This window comes from Pavona decussata, unplaced genomic scaffold (genome assembly GCF_977016875.1).
Source record: "Pavona decussata unplaced genomic scaffold, jaPavDecu1.1 SCAFFOLD_248, whole genome shotgun sequence".
NCBI lineage: Eukaryota > Metazoa > Cnidaria > Anthozoa > Scleractinia > Agariciidae > Pavona > Pavona decussata.
The window spans coordinates 102,897-119,905 of record NW_028145652.1 but is presented as its reverse complement, the minus strand read 5'-3'; the positions used below and the strand labels follow the sequence as shown (position 1 = coordinate 119,905).

The 17,009-nt window shown below is 40.6% G+C and overlaps 1 protein-coding gene and 1 pseudogene across 1 annotated transcript in view; both read left to right on the top strand.

Annotated features, from left to right (window-relative positions):
- The first annotated feature begins 5,014 nt into the window (after window positions 1–5,014).
- LOC146457074 (cytochrome P450 3A24-like) overlaps window positions 5,015–17,009 on the top strand; it is a 38,141-nt gene continuing 26,146 nt past the window's right edge. Inside the window, exon 1 of the mRNA XM_085092375.1 lies at window positions 5,015–5,113. The gene's annotated coding sequence lies outside the window, so the exon portion shown is untranslated. The remainder of the gene's footprint in view (window positions 5,114–17,009) is intronic.
- Window positions 12,177–14,355, top strand: LOC146457079 (cytochrome P450 3A24-like; annotated as a pseudogene).

Here is a 17,009-nt window from a genome sequence, read left to right as displayed (position 1 = left end):
AGTCCAATATCAAGAGTGGAAATGAAAGTTGGGAAAGATTATTTGGGCTTCACCTTGGATTAAGAACTTCTTAAACTCACAGCTGACTCTAAACAAAGAAACAAAAACATCAAAACAATACAGCGAAGGAAAACAATAACCGTCAACACACTGAAGAATCTGTCAGGTTCTCACACCGGGGCAAACCCGATTATAAATTATAATATTAGAGTGGGAACAACTTGATATAGTTGGCGATTCTTTGAGCAAAAAGGGCACTTCAGCATAGTTTTTCCGAGCCTCTACCAGCAAAGTTGATATACTTCAACCATTCAATGAACGGCGCTGAAAGTTCAATCATTTTTTTTCCAAGATTATAACGGGTGCGACATGTCACGATTTTGGTCACTTGGGCCTTACCACTGACACAACATGCATACATAAACTTTATTTTCACTCGAATTTGAGAGTAGCTGATAGCTAGTGTCTTCGAGCAGAATTAAAAGAAATATATATAGATACAAAACTAAACATAAAAGGAAAATAAATATAATTTGTGAACTAAAATGCGAGAGATCTAAGAGTAACTTTAAGGATTAACATATTAAAATTTACAATTTTTAATCTCTCTCCTAAACTTGTTCATTTTCGTACAAATTTCGTATTTTTTTTATTTTTCTGGGAGGGAGTTTCACAGTTTTGTAGATGTAAATATTATCTAACAGAATTTAACCCATGGATTGAACTCTTTACTACCAAGAAAATGTTACAACCGATTACTACTACAAAAAAGTATTACAACAAGAAGCTGTCAGAATTATTCATCATATTACGTCGCGTACTAACTTCAAACAAGACAAAGCGCACGCGTGTCAAAGAACAAAATAGATCGGTGCACGCATAAAAATAGGTACAGTATTTCGCATCGTTACCATGTAAGTAACCATGTAAATCGTTCGTGTATATCGACAAATCAGTTGTTCCACGATACTGTAGCAGTACGTAAAAAAAGAAAATCGTGATAATTTAAGGGGCTGTTTACATGGCGGGAGGAAGATCCTAGATGGCGGAACAACCCTAGATGGCGGAACAACCAGGTGCCATATGCTTTCTGTATTCGGTTTACATGCAAAAAGTTGTCCTCGGCCCTAGTGCTAGGATCTTCCTAGAGATAGGATCTTCCTAGCTGAGAGATTGGAAGATATCCTACACCATGTAAACTACCTTTGCTCGGAAGATCCTAGTACTAGCAGCAAAAAGAATAAACATGGCGGTAGTCGGGCGTTCAACTGCTAAAAAAATTTTTTTACCTTTTCATTCTCCACTTGGTAGCCACCCCGACCGAAATTTCTGCGTGTAAACTAAACGGAAAGTTGTTTCGCTTTCTAGGATATTCCTCCCTCCATTTCAACAGCCCCTAAGACGAATGTCAGTTCGTAACCGGTAAATTTCAATTAGGGGGTAAATTTGTTGTTCAACAGGAGACACATCTGCATGAAATCTCAAATTTACTCATCCATAATGACGCCGTAGAGAAGACGTAAGGATCGAATTTACAGATTTTTACGGAGTACTTCTCTACATTTGCGTAAACGGCCATTTTATGTAACGAAAGCAGTATGCGTAACGACCCGTCTTTAGAGAGACTATAAGCGCAATGTTTACGCTTGTTGCAAAGGGTCGTAAAGACCGTCAACGTATTCTTTAGGGAATCTGTAAAATGTCCTAAAGACCACAGAGGCATTCTTTACGGATATGATATTACAAAATTTCGTATAAGTCCGTTGCAGAAATTGTAAACACTCGTTCAGGTGAATGTTTACACTTCCTTACGACTACCGACCAATGACATATTTTAGCGTTCTTATTACAATGTTTATCCAGTTTTTTTTTTCTAGCTACAATACAGAGATGTTTTGCTGTTCGTAAGGGGCCGGTTAATTTCTGTGCGCTCCTAGAAACGGCAATCATGATTACGATCGGTTTGCAGTTTCAGTGGATGATTACGAATGCTTAGAAAATCCTTCACCGTTATTTGTTTTTAAAGTGCCTATCACCCTTACACAGTTTTAATGAATTTCGAAAATTTATGCATGTCTAAGACGCTTTGCGAAGAAATAAGTCGTATTCCATGTTTCGTTTTGTTTTTATCAGACGACAAAATCGCCCAAAATAGGCCGTTTTCCGCCATATTGAAGACAAAAAGGAGCAGTTGAGAGACTGGGTTCTAACAAGTTTGTGACGTCGACCCGGTATCTCAGCCACAGAGCATTTGCTCATTTGTCACTACATTCTCTGTACTGAACTTGAATTGTGTTAGGAAGGTATGTGGCAGGTGAATATGCTGCCTTCTCAGTTATATAGAAGGGTATAGTTCTGCACGCTATGCTGTTCGATAGTGATGAAGCAAGGAAATGCAGAAAGAAATAGATCGATTTCATGAAACAAAAGCGGGCTAACCCGGAAAATCGTCAATATGCTCTAAGCACTTCACGAACGACAACTTCATGCGTCGATTCTGATTTATTGATGAAGTGAGTAACAAGCCAATCCTCTCAAGACTGAAACGAGATGATATCGGTATTAATGTGACGCCAACTGCCCATGCTAAAGCGGTGACCACAAGTCCAGGTGTACTGATTTAAACCATTGCCAACATCGCCGCGAACGAAGAGTGAAATGTTTCCATTTTTTTATTAAAGCTTATAGGTGCAGCCAAAACAAACCTACTGAAATAGTAAACTTATTTTAATTTATAATTGGCCTAGACTCACAAGAATGCGAAGAGGCGAATGAAGTCTCTTACTTCTGAGACTGCTGTCTGTTCAGTTGGCGAGCGGATGAAGGGCCACAGTGACATGATAAAGCTAGTTCTTTTTCTTTCTCAATTCCAAGTGTACAAATTTGGGAGTAGCCTTTCCAAGAACAACAGATCATTCTTTTTAAAAAAGCTTCAGTCTTGAATTTGTCTGTGAAGAACGAGGTTAAGAGTCAATCGAACATCTCGTCGATTGACATACTGCTCAAAATACTGCTCAAAAGGTCGGCTTTTCTTACCTGGAAATCGAGATATTTTGAAAAATAACACACGCAACGGCTTTCCAAACGTTGTGCGGTTTTACTTCTCTTACTACCAGACCAATTTCAGCTAAAAAACAATTTAAAAATGGTAAAAATATCAACTGAACAAGCTTATATTTACGCCATGAAAAATGTCTCCTCAGCGGTCCGCATGTTGCCGCGAAGTAAAAATTTGATGTGGTGGTTTCGTTGACAAAAGGCAAGCCTCTTGTTCATAGGAAAAGTCTTGCTTAACTACACTTCCCTCGGGCCCCAGTAAAATATTCTTTAAAACCGAAAGATTTCAAATATTTAGAAAATAGCAAGCTCCCCCAACACAAACCTCAGAGCGGAGCGAAGCGAGGCGATTGCAAAGGGTCATGCAAAAACGAAGCCGTAACTAAACAAACTTAAGCCCTCAATTTCACGCATTGCATAGCTCTCGAAGAAATCTACAGTGCTAGAGAAAGGATCAAAAAACAAATAGCAACGATCAGAGACACAACAACATGCCACAAAAATAAATGGCCGGGCCCCGCAATACAAAAACTGTAAGATAAACTGATGTAATTACACAGTTGAATCCTAACAAAGATAACAACAATAGCGGTCGCTTTTGGAGGTTAAAGATTATCACACGGTTCAATCCTAACTAGAAGCTGTACTGTCACCGGACCGCGAACTGAAACGAGCCAAACTAGATCTAAATACTAGTAAAATGAAATGGCATAAGAACGACAGCGGCTAAACAGAAACAACAAGAGGTGAATCAAAGTGCAGCTAAAGCAATTGCACCATTTTTGCTTTAGTTTTCAGTTGCCTTGTTTCTGATATAAGAAAAGGGGAAGGAAGGGATATAGCTTAACAAAGCTTTGCAGTCGGCGTGAACGCTGAATTATTATTATTATTATTATTTTTTTGCAAGCAGTACAATCAAGGGAGAATGACCTTTCATCGTCTCTTTGTGCAATGCAACACTCGAAATAAATAAACACGTTAGTTTAGGTCTCGAGTAATTTATTTTAAACAAACCGTTTGCAGCTGTTCTTGCACGGATTGAAACATTCACGATCTGTGAGCAACAAATCTAACGATTCAGTTAACCTGTACGGAACCTGTTTTATCCCTGGCCCAAGACTCTACAATACGCGATACATGGGGTCACGTATTATGTATCATGTTATGCATTGTCATGCTTGCCTTAAGTGCGAGTAGGTGACGTGATTTTTTCCTATTAATATCCTCCTTATCATCTTTGCCAAGCCTGTGCCCTGGAGAGGGCACTTCAGCTTCACCCCCACACAGCGTCGAAAACCAGGCTATTCATGCGTGGATCCAAAGGTTTTTGGAGACCAACGGATGCCGACACATGGGCAGAGCCAAGCTAAAACAGTGAAAGGCTGTTCAATGCAATCGTATATTAAAATTTACTCGCCATTACCTGATTCAGGTTACTCTAATAATAAAATAACGAGCTGGTTGTTAATATTGTAGAGAAGAAGACGAACAAGAAGAAAAAGTGAGATTGAAATTACAAGTCCAATATCAAGAGAGGAAATGAAAGTAGGTACAACTAGATATAGTTTGCGATTCTTTGAGCAAAGTGGGCCCTTCATTATCCTCAGGCTCTTGTCGAATATAATTGATATACTTCAACAATTCAGTAACTTTCAGTGAATGGCGTTGGAAATGCAAACGTTTTTTTATGTCCAGGATTTTTACGGGTGCGACTGCCACAATTTTAGTAGCTTGGGCTTTTTCACGGAGACAACGTGACCCGATTACTTTCAATTCATGCATAACAAAAATGACGACAAAAGCTGTCAGAATTATTAATTCATGATTTTACGTCATGTACATGCACTTTAATACGCCATTCAAACAAGACAAGCTTGTCAAAGAACAAAATAAACTGATGTCACTCATAATAATAGGCACAGGATTTCTCAACTCTACTGATATATAAGCATCAATGAAGGTTGTATTTCATTGCGAACAAGAACCTCCACATCAAGTGAATCGCTCGACTTTCTATCGTAACCGTAATCCACTGTTTTACAAGATATATCAAAAGGTAAGCAACCGCGTGAATCGTTGCTGTCTGATGTCTAAAGCAGTTTGTTTTAAAACAATGTAGGTATGTAGGTATCTGTCAATTCAGCCAGCTGACTACCAGGCTCGGCAAACAGTGTCCTTGGTAAATCAGGGGCACCCAACGACAATTTTCTCCCAGATCCTTTGAAACGTTATTTTAGGCGATCTGGAGTGGCTTTGAAGCCCTATAGGTTCATTTAAGGCAGCGCTATAATATTTTTATCTGTTCGGTCATTTTAGGGGAACTTGAGTCTTTTCAAAATTAGTAGGGCATTTTTGTCCATTTCCCGAAACCTTTAGGTTTTATTTCAGTAGTAATAGATGTTGGAAATTAAGCCCCGTTAGTGGATCCCCTTGGATCCCCTTGGATCCCCTTGGATCCCCTTCATTAATATTCCTAAGCGTCGAGTCCATGACGTCATCTATTGTTATAACCTAGGGAAAAAATGCGTTCCTCCATACTAATGAAGTGTCGAGGTTTACTAATGAGCGTCACTCTTGCACAAAGGAAACAATAGACATGCCCAGGCTTGCCCGCTCTATTCCCACCCTGATTGGATCTTAAGATTTGTATGGCCAGTTTGAATAAAAGCGCGCTTTCTCTTGGTAGCGTCACTCTTGCAATCGCTTTGCTGGGAAAACTTTTTTTTCTATTTTCAAAACGTTAGTACCGTTGAAAATGGCTTTTTTTACCAACGTTATTGATCTTCAAGCTGCTTTGAGCGCTTGTTTAACTGTCCGCGACTGGGAGGTGTTGTTTGAAGCCCCGTTTGCTGGGAAAATTTATCTCCGATATTTCAGGTTATTCGTGACGATTATCGATCATTACCGTTAAAAAACAAAACACACACGCATATATACACAAAGTGGCGCTGAAAACTCTATATTTCAAGTTTGTTTGACTATTACAAGACCGTTTTCTCCTATCTATCTCGAGGAAATAAAAAACTATTAAAGTCACGCACCGTTAGTCAGTTAATTATGCGGATCCACGAGCCTTAAGTTGCAGACAAATTAGTTCAGTTCTGCTGGAAAAACCCAAGGGAGTATCTTGACGCATTAGTATATAATCAATTTTATATAACTTAACAAGGATCAATTAAAACACGCGACTTATAATTGCTAGCAATAGAACCAGACAAGAGATACCGTTTAAAAAACTTTATTAAAAAACAATGAAAAAAAGAGTCCGATACACAGCGATTTTAAGCGGATGAAATTAATTAATCTTCATCTTCTTCACCCATGGAGTACTTGTAAGGATTAAATTTCTTTTGCCGACGTTTCCTCAGCCGTTTGCCATGAGCTTCATGATCATCCAAATAATTTACAAATTGAATCCGACGCCTTTTTCGCTTCGGGGCTTGTTGTGATGGGGTTTCTACTGTGGGAGGAGGGGTCAGGAAAGCAGGGTTTGAGGGTGGTGCAGGCGTGAGGCTTTCTTTGTATGGTTTTTGAGAGATAGCCGCTTGTGTTAATTCAGGTGTTACGTTAAAAGGGTTGAGGGGAGTGGGGAATGCTGACGTGGCTGTCGAAGAATCTAGTGCCCTTGATGTTAAGTCTGGAACAGCGCTGATTATTTCTTCCGGTCGTGTTCTTGAATTTAATTGTTCTTTAAAAGCCAGGTATCTGTTTTGCAACTGAAAGTATCGTTTAGCTTTTTCATCTTCCCGGAGATCGTTTCGAGAAAGCATGCCATCCATACTGCCCTTTATTTCTTCCAAAGCTGGAAGTACCGGGGATGTCGCTATGTTTTGCTGCTTCAGATATTTTAAAAGCTCTTGAGGAATGTTTTCTTGAAATATTGTTTGTTTAAAGCCTTCTTCGCTGGGGAGGACGTTTGTTCGCAATCTACAGTTGTCTTGGGTAGTGGTTTTCAGATCAATCAACAGATAACCAAAAGGTCTTTTCACAGCCTCTTCGTACTGATTTAAAAAGAAATCCGTTTTGCCGGGATACATTTGCTTCGCCAGAGTCAAGATTTGCAATTTGTCTCGTGGATTCTTAAATAACACCAAATAATGACTGTTAAGGCTTATGCTGCGGCTACCTTTTCCCTGATGGAATAGATTCTGCACGATATAAATCACACTGAGATTACGATGATGAGAACCACGAGTAAAGAGGTTCACAATTCGCTTGTCTTCACTGGCGTCAATCATCTGATCATCAAACACGATCAAATTCCGTGTGTTTACATTAAAATAGGAATCCTGCTCCAAAGCCTTAGGAATGCCCTTGACGAATTCAATATGTGGCATGGCGACTAGCATTTCTGTGTACGCAGGCTCCCATTGTGAATAACACCAAACGATCCTCTCCGGGGGAGGGTGAATTGTCTCTGAAGCTTGTTGCAATAGAGATCGAACCCAGGCCGTTTTTCCAGACCCCGTCATCCCGGCAATCATGGAAGTAAAAGGATGCTGGAAGCGAAACCGCTGACATTTTTCTGGAGAAAACGGCATAGCTCTGAATGGTGTGAAACTCGGCGACTCATTGTGCTTATTAAACATATGTCTTTGCATGTTATCTTTTCTACTAAAGGATTTTTCGCAGAAAGAACAGAACCAACTCATGTCAACTCAGTGAAGACTTAACGTGAACTGAAAAAAAACATCGAATGTGTCACATTTATATAGAATTAACCCCTATTGTTTTCCCTCCTCCTCCTCCTCCTCCTCCTCCTCAATTCTGTTGTTTTCCCTCCTCCCCCTCCTCCTCCTCCTCCTCCTCCTCTTCTTCCTCCTCCTCCTCCTTCTCCTCCTCCTCCTCCTCCTCCTCAATTCTATTGTTTTTCCTCCTCCTCTCCGTCCTCCTCAATTCTGTTGTTTTCCCTCCTCCCCCTCCTCCTCCTCCTCCTCCTCCTCTTCTTCCTCCTCCTCCTCCTTCTCCTCCTCCCCCTCCTCCTCCTCCTCAATTCTATTGTTTTTCCTCCTCCTCTCCCTCCTCCTCAATTCTGTTGTTTTCCCTCCTCCCCCTCCTCCTACTCCTCCTCCTCCTCCTCTTCCTCCTCCTCCTCCTCCTTCTCCTCCTCTTCCTCCTCTTCTTCCTTAATTCTATTGTTTTTCCTCCTCCTTATTTCTAGTGTTTTCCTTCTCCTCAAATCTATTGCTTCCCCCACACCCTACACAATAGAAGGGGGGAACTTACTTTCTTAAACTCATCCCATGATCATGTCTCGCGTTGTAAAGAACAGCCGAGGTTTCCTTCAGCTCCTTTCTGATTTCCCTTCCAAGCAGCGTCAGTTTCTCTTGAGAACAGCTACTCCACAACAGTTGCATGCGTTATTGCAAGTTATTTATAATGTACTTACAGAAAACATACCAGTGTCTGAAGAAGTTAGGGCCATATTGCGTTCGCATAAGGATGCTCTTCTAAATCTTGCTCAGCGAAATGTTCCTTACAAGACAAAGAAACGCATCCTTGTGCAAGAGGGCAGTGGGTTTATACAAGAATTACTGACCCCTGCAATTAGTAGCTTGTGGTATCTTATGTTATAAAAGAGACCGTGGATTCTGAAATTTGGTCATTTGTGTCTCTCTTTTAACGAGTGCTGATCAATATGAAGAGAAAGATAGATTTGGTTGAAGAAGAACACGAGAGTGAACATGAAGAAAGCGAAAGTTCTGATGATGAAAGCGAGAATGAAGAACCAAGAATAAAAGATGTCTTGAACAACCTTTCCAACGCCGTTTCCAGAAAGCACGCTTCTGAACTATTGCATAGTATGGCTGCTTCTAAAAATATCTTGTTCTGGACACCTAGTGGACTGTTACTCCGAAACCAGCGCGCAATACCAGTAACAAACATCTCAGAGCTGGTCGAGTATGTGTTACTCCCTCATAACGAAGATGTCGCCAAACCCCGTGCGCTCAATACTTTCCTAGATGGACTGGCAGAGCTCGGAGTGAATAAGCGACTGGTCAAAAATAAAAAACTTCTAAGCGATTTGTTAGAAAAAGAAAGAGGATACCAGGATAAAGAGGACGAATCAGGTAATGAGGCTAATGATGAAAACTTGTCAGACAGCAGTGAAGAGGAGGAAACCAGTTCTGAAAATAGCCAACCTGAAGAGTCTCATAACAGCGGCCCGGAAAATGATTGGGAAGAAGAGGCCGAGAATAGTAGCGACTCAGTTGATAATTCAACTATAGCTCAGGCAAAAGTTCATGATCCGTGCCGACACTGCAACAGTTCACATGGATATGATACCGTAGTCATGAAATGTCCTAAGTGCTTTTGGGAAGATAACTGTAAAGTTTGCGCTATATGTGATCACAAGATTCCTCTTGAACGAAAGCACGCCAAGGAATCTCTCCGTCGATGTTATGATTGTGGAGCGATCACAAACAAGGATGAAAGGACATCAAAAATGACATTCTATCCCCCTAGCGATGACGAGGATAAAGATGATTAACGCTGTCATAAGAACTTTGCTTTGTACTTGAATTGTTAAACGATTTAAATAAAGAATTTTCAGTAAATTCAGAGCGTGTTTTATTTTTTCAGTGCGCGCCAAACATAACATGCAAATTAATTTAAGCAGGCAGGAATCGCTGTGTATCGGACTCTTTTTTTTCATTGTTTTTTAATAAAGTTTTTTAAACGGTATCTCTTGTCTGGTTCTATTGCTAGCAATTATAAGTCGCGTGTTTTAATTGATCCTTGTTAAGTTATATAAAATTGATTATATACTAATGCGTCAAGACACTCCCTTGGGTTTTTCCAGCAGAACTGAACTAATTTGTATGCAACTTAAGGCTCGTGGATCCGCATAATTAACTGACTAACGGTGCGTGACTTTAATAGTTTTTTTATTTCCTCGAGATAGATAGGAGAAAACGGTCTTGTAATAGTCAAACAAACTTGAAATATAGAGTTTTCAGCGCCACTTTGTGTATATATGTGTGTGTGTTTTGTTTTTTAACGGTAATGATCGATAATCGTCACGAATAACCTGAAATATCAGAGATAAATTTTCCCAGCAAACGGGGCTTCAGTCAAAATCTCCCAGTCGCAGACAGTTAAACAAGCGCTCAAGGCAGCTTGAAGATCAACAACGTTCGTGAAAAAAGCCATTTTGGGAAAAAGTTTTCCCAGCGAGTTTAAGTTGAATGAAGGAATGACGCTTTCGAAATCTAACCACTTTTTATTCAAAACAGACAATATAAATCTTAAGATCCAATCAGGGTGGGTATAGAGCGGGCAAGCCTGGGCATGTCTATTGTTCCCTTTATATTAGAGTGACGCTCATTAGTAAACCTCGACATTTATTAGTATGCAGGAAGGCACTTATTACCGAGGTTATAACAATAGATGACGTCATTGCCTCGACGCTTAGGAATATTAATGAAGGGGATCCAAGGGGATCCAAGGGGATCCACTAACCCGGCTAATTCCAATGAAGGTATACTACTTATTTCCATTCCGAAAATCTTAGCTGACCTTTTTTCGGTACCCGAAACAACATTTTTATCAATCTGAAAACACTAGGCCTTAAATTTCCCATATCACGAAAGTTCGTGGTGAAAATTCCTTTTAGAAAATTGTAGGGGAATTAAGGGCCTTCCGAACACATAATTTACCGAAACGATCCGCTGGGTACCCCCGGTAAATGCCTACCTGTAGCCGGCCTCGTACTTGTGGGCTTTCTCTTCATCTCGTCCTAGTCAAAACAATAACGAGAGTGTGATTTTTGAGCCTTTCTGTGGTTTGTTTATGTTCGATAGATCTTCGTTATTCTCAAGATAGAAACGCCACTATAATATCGGGTAATGCCGTTGTAGTTTGGCACAAATGATGTTTATGCAAAATAGGATAATAAAATGTTCCATTAGTTGTGGCTACACACACCTTGGGTTTGGGGCCTTCCAGAGGGTGAACGGCTTGGGTTCGGTTTAGCTCAGGTTTCGTGTTACCCTTGGGGTTGCGGTTACACAGTAAAAGAACTCCCCTCAGGGTAAAATATAATTAAATACGATTTCACAATGACCATGCAGTTTGGCGGGAAACGTAAAAGGAAACATGGATGACACGAATCGAGATCTTGTAAGCTTAATTTCAGTGATTCTCCTGATAATTATACGACAGTCCTCCATAAATATAGCAATCCAACAGTTTTTTGCGAGAAGACAGCGAAGAAGGCGCTTTCAACTACGTTACTTGCAAGGTTTGTCGGCGTTTTATTTATCTCAAGTACGAGCTCGTCGCGAACTTGCTCGTCAGCCAACAACGGCTTGGGTATTTCCACGACCACAGAATTGGTTTGAGCAGCTTCTAAATAACAATGCACTCGATCACTGGTGGAAAGAAAACTTTAGAGTTTCTCGCGATACATTTGAATATATATGTCAGCTCGTTGGACCGGCGCTTCAGCGACAAAACACTAGGATGCGAGATGCCATTCCAGTTCCAAAGCGCTTTCGTGCAAGTCTCTGGCGACTAACTAAAATATTAACCCGTTTTTGTGACATTTCACCATCACTTAACAATATATGTAACCATCAGATAACAAAGTGTCAGGGAATTGGTTTTGAGTTTCTGGGCGATATGTTTATAATCAATTCTTTGGGTGATAGACTAGCCACGAACAATTCACAAGTATTTGACAATTTTTCGATTTTACTATTGCATGGCACAAAATGAAAGCATTGAGTTGACGGAATGTTCAGTGAAAAATTGTAATATATTTCTATCTAAAAACAACAACTTGTAAAATTGGAACCAGGAATGTATCAAAAATAAAGTTTATAGCATTGTTAAACTTTGACTGGTCAAACTTGATAAGACATAATTCTTATAAGAAATGAATTGAGGTCAAATTGGTAGGATTGTATTCTGGGAGAAAATCTTGTTGACTTTAAACGTTTGCATGGCAGTTTTCCGCGTTCAATCCCAAGAAAACCTTACTGAGCGGTATGCGGTTTTGGTGATTGGTGGTGGAGGGGGTCGGGGTATGGGTGTTTGTCGCAAAAGGGAAATCAATACTAAGGAACGTACCACTACGAAGTGCCGTTCATTGAACTCTACTTGTTATCGTTAATATGTTTTTCCATGATATGTTGTCTTTTTTTTTTTTCACATTAAATATTAATCGAGGAAATTTTTTCTTTGAATCTTCTACAGATCAAAGTATAGACATGCTGGACTGGTTCAGTAAGATGACTCTCGAGGTGATTTTATCTACGGCTTTTGGTGTTGACGCCAAAATTCAAATGAGAGAAAACACTGAAATGCTGAAGGAAGCGAAGAAATTGTTTCAGATCCCTCAAGTCGTCCGGCAAATTAGTCGCCTGCCATTTGGCACTTTGCTCTTTCCGTTGTTAGGCAGGATAACAGGCGTTGGAATAAACTACATGCAAGGCGTTGCTGAGGAAATCATCAAAAGTCGTCGTCAGCAGGGCCTCCGGGACGGAAAGATCTGCTGGAACTCATGATGACAGTTAATGATGAGACCACGGTGGAAGGTGTCAGCAGACTTACTGATGACGAGGTGGTAGCCCAGTCCGTGATTTTCCTTTTGGCTGGATACGAAACGTCCAGCAACACACTGAGTTTTACACTATACCACTATACCACTTGGCTGTGAATCCGGATCTTCAAGAAAAGCTGAGGTCAGAGATCAATGAAGCTGTGGAGACCAATGCAAGAAAGAAGCCTCTGTACGAAATAGCCCACAACATCGAATACCTTGACTGCGTTATAAAGGAATCTCAGCGATTGAATCCTCCTGTTGCCTTTGCCAACCGTGAGAGCCATCAGGATTTTAACCTTAACGGAATCCACATCACTAAGGAACGGAGGTTCAGATTCCCATATATGCCCTACAACATGATCCCGATGCCTGGGAGGACCCGGAAAAGTTTGACCCTGAGAGATTCCGAGGCCCCGCTAAAGATACCCAGCACGCCTTCCAGTTCCTGCCCTTCGGTGCCGGACCCAGGAATTGTATCGGGATGAGGTTCGCCCTGATGGAGATCAAGCTCGCCTTGGTGAAAATTCTGATGAAATACAAGTTTGTACGCTCACCCGAGACACAAGTGCCTCTTATCATTCATGATGGTGGTACTTTAACTCCAAGAGATGGCGTGATGGTTAGAATTGAATCGATACTGTAAGGACTTTACAAATGTTAGTATTGCGTTCTTTGAAATGGAAATATCTACTGTGAAGGACACCTGGAGTCATTAGCGCAGAAGCCATCACCTGTTAATACTTTTGAGAAAAGACTGATGACATGTGTACGGATGTAAGTCGTGCAAATTTAAAATATATTTTGTTTGGGCGTGGAGGGTACGACAATTTTACTGATCGTGCAATGAGATCCAGAACCACAGTGACATTAGCTTCTAGCACAAACCGAAATACAGCTACATTTTCGCGGTATGATATATATGATATATATCTTAGTGTAGCAGTAAAAAAACAGACTTATTTCAATTAATATCTGGATAGACTTTTGGAAAATTCCCTGTTATGGCTGGCTCCTTATGGAAGAGAGAGATTTTTATAGAAAAGAGACGGGGATACTAGGCAGAAATTTTGAAAGGAACTGTCAGGTTTTGTGGCAATGGTTGAAATTTCGTTTCATCCCTAGAAGGTCCAAATTCATTTTTACAATAACTGTCCAAATTCCTGCGCGCTGATTGCCTCGTAGCTATTGTCTATAAGAGTACAGACAATAAAAATGACGTCAGATGTAACGCGCGCGCTTTCTCAACGAAAATAATAGCCAATTCCGCTCGTACTTTTTCCATGTTGTTGTAAAAAACAAATCGACGGCAGTTTTCAATGGTCTATACTCTTATAGACCATAAAATGACGCCATAAAATGTCCAAAACTTGTCAGTGAAACCACTCGCCTGCGGCTCGCGGTTCCACTTGAGTTTTGAACCTTTTTTGACGTCATTTTATGGTCTATAAGAGTATAGACCATAGAACTTGCCGTCGATTTGTTAAAAACAAGCAATTTTAGTTGTCTTGCTTAATACTCTCAACAGGTAGTGGGATAGGCCCAAAGCTTTGCCATAGAGCTAATTACATGGGTGTCCTGTGGAGCCCAGGAATCAGATTTGGTTTCCTTCGTCACAATCTCAAAAAAGCAATCGGGCTCTAATTCGCGTGCGGTAAGAGTGGGGCAAAATTGAGCCGGTTACTGTATCTGACGAAGGATCTCGAACGTAACAAACCAATAAAAATTCCAGTAAAGTGTGAAAACCTTGCCTGGTGTGTTTTGCTGTATTTCTATGGCTTCTCAGAGTTTCCGAAAGCCGTTTTCAGCGGTTTATCTCTCAGCGGCTGGTGCCATACAGCACTTTACTATGTTAATGACAAGATTTGAGAACTTGAAATCGAATTTGAACGTAATTTCACCCGTCACCTCAACAACCTCGATAAAATTCGTTTGAAACTTAAGCACACGCTTGCTTACTTCCCAATATGCCAAAAAGGATGATGTGCAGTCCTTCCTGAGCAACCCATTCTCAGTTGAAAACGAAACGTTTCGTTGAAAACAAAGTTGAATTCAAATCGGACGCCATTTTTGCCGTGGACTAGCTCTGTCGCTGGAATGTTATGAAAACTGACGTTCAAACCTAAGCATGAGTATTAAAATTTGCCTGACAGAAGGAATCCGCGTGAAACCTTTGGCTCGCAATAAACTGCGCACTCCCACTCCCGGGTAAGTACAGTTTTGTACCAGCCAGCCGTACATGGTGTAACAAGCTGTAAGCTGGGCGACATGTCAAATGCGTAAATAGTAAGCAATGATATGCGACTTGATACCGCAAGGAAATAATTTAATCCGTTTGTTTTGGTGGCATGGATGACCACGTCACTATGCTGTTTTCACAAGTTTCTCAGAAACAAAATGAGTAGTTTTGCGTTAACATCAAAGGGCTTAATTATTTTGCACTATTCTCGTCTAATTGTTGACGAAAACATAAACGCGAATCTCACGTTTGCCGTAGCAGTCAAATATGCAATGAACGGGACCGTTTTGCTTGTTTTGGTAAATTGAAGTTAGTTATATTGCAGTGAGGGATAACTGTGACACAAACGTTCAATTTAATTGAAAAAATAAATGAATTTGTGTGACAAAATGCTATCGAAGCATGATTTCCAGAGTGATAGCCATAAAGAGACCGTTTGATTAGTTACCTTTCGGTTTGAAATTGATGACTAGACAATTGACGTGTCATACGGAAATGATGATTTTTTGACACCCAAGGCAAGTTCATAGTGCGTTGCTGTATTTCTTTGCCCCTGAGTTAAGAAATTTGGTCTAATACCCTCGTTGTACATACAAACACAGGCTGTTCGCTGTAGACCCACCTCGCACACTAAATGATGCTGAGCGTTTTCGGAACTGCTCGGTGCGTGAACTCAAGGAAAAAACAAGAAAATTCAAGCGACATTCAATGGTATCAAATGGACGAAATGAGTAGCCATAATGCAATGAAACTACGGCAAAAGCCGACATGTTTAGTAATGTGTTACATGTATTTTGTTAATTCATCCTTTGCGTGACATTTCCGGTTGAACTACATCTCGTTTTTCGCAAATACTCTTAGGAAGTCTTTTATCGTTCACCTGTCATCAAAGAGTGAGCTAACGTACATGCTCAAGTACGAGTGTTGTCCAATACACAGAAACGGATTGGATTGGCAGCCAGTTAGTATACCATTGGTGAAATGCATCTCATTAAGGGGACTCAGACTATCTTCCTAATAGATCCAGTTGAGTACGGACGGATTCCCGTCGTCCATTAGTACCAGTGGTAAGGTTGGTACCAATGGAGGGACTTGGAGTTCCATTGGTACACCATTGGTCAAGTGCAACTCATTAAGGGGACTTTGACTATTTTCCTAAAAGATCCGGTTGAGTACGGTGGGATTCCGGTCGTCCATTGGCCAATGGTACCATTGGTACACCATTGGTGAAATGCATCTCATTAAAACCTGTAAGCCGTGGGAAAACGAATGATCCATTGGTACCATTGGTACAAATGGAAAAGTAGTCAGTCGATTGGTTAACCATTGGAATCTGCATCTCAAACCTAACGTCATGACTTGCATTTTCCTCGGTCTATAAGCGAAATACCATGATTTCTTAACGGATGAGCCTAAACAAGCGGGCCCCACGTGAATATACCTCGTTCTTTAAACCACGAACCGAAAAAAGCGCGCTACTCAAGAATATAAATGGTTCTTAAATCCATGAAACAAGCGCGCTACACATGAATACAACTTGTTGTGTAGCACGCTTGTTTCGGCTTAAGAACAAGGTATTGTCATGTGTAGCAGGCTGGTTTCGGTTCGTAGATTAAGGAACGTGATATATTCATGTGTAGTGCGCTCGTTTCGGCTCATGCGTTAAAGAACGAGGTATTTCACTTACAGGTCAAGGAAGATTCAAGTCATGACGTTTGTTTTGAGATGCAGATTTCAATCGTTAACCAATCGACTGATTACTTTTCCATTTGTACCAATGGTACCAATCGACCATTCGTTTCCACACGGCTTACACGTGTTAATGAGACGCAGTTTACAAAATAATGGTATACCAATCGACTGCTTACCATTCGTTCCACGTACAAATTGTAAGGCTTCTTTGACAAATCGTAATCTTTTACCAATGGTGCGATTGGTGAGGATGTTTTGACGAATCTTAACCGTCTGCGTATTCGACATGAGGAATTGCAATGGTTAACCAATCGACTGACTACTTTTCCACTTGTACCAATGGTACCAATCGACCATTCGTTTTCGCACGGCTTACAAGTGTTAATGAAATGCATTTCACCAATGGAATTCCGATCGACAGAGGAGCTTACCATTCGTTCCAATGGTACGAATCGTAGGGCTTCTTTGACCAAC